The 5,005-nt window shown below is 34.7% G+C and overlaps 1 long non-coding RNA gene across 1 annotated transcript; it reads right to left on the minus strand.

Moving 5' to 3' along the window:
* Window positions 1-2,531: 2,531 nt before the first annotated feature.
* On the minus strand, window positions 2,532-3,941 carry LOC144639854 (uncharacterized). Its single transcript, XR_013568230.1, has 2 exons — window positions 3,045-3,941; window positions 2,532-2,846 (listed from the first exon to the last, which is right to left on the minus strand). It is a non-coding gene; the product is annotated as an uncharacterized LOC144639854 (long non-coding RNA).
* Window positions 3,942-5,005: the final 1,064 nt, after the last annotated feature.

Genomic DNA, 5,005 nt, shown 5'->3' on the forward strand with positions numbered 1-5,005 from the left:
TGGCCAATCAGCGAAAAGGTACTCAACTGTGGGCGTTTTCTTTCTGCTTTTATAACAAATGGACACTCTCGAGTAAATCCTTCAATTTAAGATGGGTAAACTGTTCTTTTCTCCTATAAAATTAATTAGTTGCCACTATTCAACAGCTTAAAACAACTGAACTTTTTTCCGCGAACGAGACATATATAGACTACGAGAAGTTTCTCTTTTTCGTAGTCCTTCGAGCTTGAAGCGAAAAATAGCGCGAGTAGAAATTCAGATCAAAGGTGTAAGAATATAGTGTCAGAATATACACTTCTTTCTTTAGTCCTATAATTTAGTTGCCGCTTTTCAGCAGCTGCGCGAACAAGGCATTTCTAAGTTATTTTTAGCCTATTTAGTCTTGTTCTAATCAACAAGCGAAGAAGTTAAAACGAATAAGATCAGGTAACTGATTTTGAGAAAACTCACTGATTGCACAACAAGCATTAGAAATAAACAAGGAACAGCTAGCAAGCCGAAATCATTTTACACATGTGAAGTTTTTCTTCTCTATCCTTGTATAGAAGATTGCATGGAGAAAATAACTTTCGAAAATTTAAGCTTTCTGAAAGCTAAAGTAATCACTCTGGCCAATGACAAAGGACGCAGGCAATCCAGTGATCGACAGTGAACCAATCAAAACGCGAAGCAAATGCATGTAACCGGCACGAAGCGCGAAAAAACGTGCGCGAACGAGTCACGATTGGTTTTGGTTTTACTTCTGATTGGTTGTGAAAGTGGCGCGGATTTTGGGAACCAATCACTAAGCGCAGTAATGCAATAGAACATTCCCCTAGCCTACCCCTTCCCAGTCCTTTCTATATTAACAGTAATAACAATCTCTACCAAAGAAGAGCAAACGCGGATTATTTTCGACACTCAATTGAAAACCGCTTTATACTTGTTTCTTTTGTCATATAATTGTAAGTTGAAAATTTTCAACAACTGCTAACAGGTAAAGTGATCCCGCGCGAACCTGACATCTGTAAGGCATTTTCAGATCATTTAAATTAACAGTTTTCGTTTTGATAAACAATTCAAGTGAAGGATGAAAAACGAAAGGATCAGTTTGCGGATTTTAATTTCGCAATCTGGCGTCTCAAAATTTTGAAATTTGACAACCGTTTTAGAAACCAACTCACTCTATTTTTGCAAGTTCAAAGCAGACCAATTATTGAAATAAAACACAATCAAAAGCCAACCAATCTTCACAACCAATTTGCCATCCTAAAGAAATGACGTGGAAAGTTTGAGTGCTTAATTTACGAAATGATCCTAATTAGGAAAAAGAAATCATCTTTTAACATTCAAACTGACTCCATTCCAGTTAAACGGTTGTTTACTTAGTTATGTACTATTTTCTGTTTTTCCACGCCTCATTTATTGTAATGTAGTTTTATTTCACACTTTTTTTTCTTAAAATATCGTTACGTACCTTGTAAAATTTGTATTTGATAATGTTGACATGTCGTCGCCGAAACATTATGTTTCTATAGCGTTAGCATTTATTCTGAAATGCTTTTCAAAATCTTCCGTTATCAGACATTATTCGTGTCGAAAATAAATTAAAGAAACTGTTTCCTTCTAAAGGTCACACGCTTTTTTAATGGAGTTAAAATCGATTAAAAAGACAGAAATTTTCTTCAAAAAAAAAAAACAGTAGCCTGCGAATACAGCCGCCTCTCATTCGCTCGCGCTACTACGTATTCGCAGGCTAAAAAAACAGCACCAACAAACCCAACGGGTCCTCAACGTGGCTATTTTACGGTTGTTGTATGCATCTGTAGTGAAGATCAGTGAAAATTATCGAATTTTGACTTTTTACAACGCCATGTTTCGATTTGTAGGCCAATGAGGAAAGCGATGAAGACCATAGTGGCTATTTCTCGTTCACGACTCCGAAAAAACCCCAGCAGATCGTAACTGGAGACAAATTTCAATGGATGCATGAAGGTTTTTATTTTCAGTTTGACTCGTCTTTTGAGTCACTTATAGAATGAGCATAAAGCAAAATAAATTGAAGGTGGCAAAATGGGCAACAAAGGAAAAACGCGTTGGCAAAGAACGCACCTTATGAGAGAAAAATTCGAGTAGGAAAAAATTGCATAAGTGAGCTGAAGGATGGGGAATTGCCAGCGTCGCCTAAGGGGAGGTGAGAAGGGAAACTTGTTGAAACTGTTCATTCGAGTAGGAGTGCATGATTTGCAAATCTCGACGTAACGGTTCCAAGAAGTTTACCCTCCCACCACCCCTAAGCAAATCTTCCTGGGACCATTACAGAGTTTTTTTTTTTTTCATTTTTATTGATATTTTTACACAAAGCTTACAAAAACAAAAAACAAAAAAGACAACAACAACAAAAAAAAAAGAACTAATACAGGTACCCTAATTACAATACATTACATATTCTTGCTCGGCTTACAATACTGATACAAATGCCACTCTACTTACAAAATATAGCTACACTACTAAAAGATACAGTATATAAATATTTGTTATAAATTATGTGCAAAAATAAGACAAAAAAGAAAAGAAAAACTGCATTAAAAAACAAAGAAAAATTGTTAACTAAGGTCAAAAAGTCAAAAACAAAAGCATCAACTTAGGCTTACTTAACTATTGTTAATATCAACATCGAGAAAGCCAAAAGAGAAGATGATCCCACTTTTTGTAATGATTAATTAGAATTCCATTCTTGTTTGCTATATATAATTCCAATTTATAGGTTGCTTTTAACTTAGCTTTGAAAACTATAAGTGATGGACAGTTCTTGGAAAGTTTACATTTATAGATAAAGTATTTAGCAAGCAAAATAATATGATTAACTAAAAGAAAATCTTTGTCAAGGTCAAATTTTCCAAAAAAAAAGTGTCTAAATGAGAGACATTAAGCAAAATATTGACTTCATCTGCGAGCCAAGATAAGAGCTCTTTCCAAAAAAATGTTGATGACTTACAAAAGTACAATAAATGCTCTAGGGATTCCTCTTATTCATTACAGAAAACACATAAGGGGGATTCCACCATTTTGAACTGGTAAAGTTTTTTATTGGTGAAAACTATAAGGTTTAATAATTTATATTGAAATTCTCTTAGTTTTGTATCCAGAGTAGTTTCAAAAGCCAAAGAATATAGTCTTTTCCAGTCTATAGAAAGATCCGGATATTTAGTCAAAATTCTAGCTTTAGCGGTGGGTGAAGTTTGCTTAAAAGAACGAAATTCCCTATAAACCAATTTAGATGTGATATTAGTAAGGTCAATAGTTTTACCAGCAATTGTTAATACAAGACAAGTTTGATCCAAAGGAGAGGGAGCAAAATAAGGGTTTGTTTTAATTATAGAACGCCATTCATTTGGGATAGCATCAATAACCCCCATTAGAGCAAAAAGGTGACCAGAAGATAAAGAAGAACTGAGAATTTTGTCACTTTTGAGAAAAATACCTTCCTTCGAAACAAGATCGCCAACCTTAAAAATTCCTTGCGTATAGAAAATCGGTTGAAAAATAGATTTTCCCTCACTCAAAATATACTTATTGTTCCATATAATTTGGTTCATTATCCCGTTATAGGTTGTCAAATCATAATTAGCCTTAGAAGACCAGGCTTGCAAGCACTCCTTATAAAAGTCAGGAAGTGAAATGGACAATTTACGACAGTCAAAATTGCAATGTAATAAAAATTTCCCGCCAACCTTCTTGAGATAAAAATCCAGAACATACTTCCAGGGACTGTCATAATTCTCAGTGTATTTCTTCAGACAAATGATTCGTTGAGCAGAGATCATAGATTCAAGATCCAGCATTTTCAAACCTCCATGCTCTATGTCATTAATTAAGGCTGAACGTTTAATTTTATCTTTGCCCTTCCAAATAAAAGAGTAAAGTTCTTTATTAATTTCTTTAATAAATTCACTTGACAATCGAATTAGACCAGCCTTGGACATAATTTTGGGTATGGCAAATGATTTAACAATTTGAATTCTGCCGATGAGGGTCAGACCTCTCCACTTCCACATGTTTAATACTTTTTTTATTGATTTAAGGGCAGACTCAAAGTTTGATTTATTCCTCGATACGTTATTGTAGTCAAAGTACACACCAAGAATTTTAATTGAAGTTTTGAATTCATTAGGGTACATTACACGCTCTAATTTCCTCGTGCCTAAACTGAAAAATTCAGTCTTCTCCTCATTAACTCTAAGACCAGAACATTTCGAAAAAGCACTAAGGCAAACTTTTAAGTAATCATAAGAGGACCTGTTTCGGAGAAAGCAAGTCAGGTCATTCGCAAAAAGTGACACTTTAACCTCAAAATTATCAATTTGAATACTTTGAATCTTTTCATTTTGTCGAATACTACATGCAAGAATCTCCAAACCTAATATAAAGAGAAGAGGTGATAACGGGTCTCCCTGCCGCACACCGCGACCAACTGTGAAATAATCTGATGTGAAGCCGTTATTGATAATGCAACTTGATATATTTGAGTAAAAAGTACGGATCCATTGGATAAAGGATGGCCCAAAATTAAATGCGTGCAGAACTTTTAAAAGATAAGTATGATCAAGAGAGTCAAAAGCCTTTTCGAAATCAATAGCAACAAGAATGCTCGACATTTTCTTATATTTAGTGTATTCCAAAATATCATTGATGGTTCTTACCGCGTCAAAAATCGACTTTCCTTTCACGTACGCATTTTGATTGTAATGAATTAACTCAGGTAAAATTGGTTCCAGTCGTTTGGCTAACGTTTTGGAAGCAATTTTAGTGTCAACATTGATAAGTGAAATGGGACGCCAGTTTTTAATCAACCCTTTATCCTTGTCTTTCTTTTCCAACAAAGTAATTACAGCTTGCTTTTGAGAATTAGAAAGCTCGCCATGTTCATGTGCATAATTATAACAATCGATCAGATGTTTGCCCAGAAGCGACCAAAACACTAAATAAAATTCTACCGTGAGACCGTCATTCCCTGGGGTTTTGT

This window comes from Oculina patagonica, unplaced genomic scaffold (genome assembly GCF_052425735.1).
Source record: "Oculina patagonica isolate OP01 unplaced genomic scaffold, crgOcupat unplaced1402, whole genome shotgun sequence".
In the NCBI taxonomy this organism is placed as follows: domain Eukaryota; kingdom Metazoa; phylum Cnidaria; class Anthozoa; order Scleractinia; family Oculinidae; genus Oculina; species Oculina patagonica.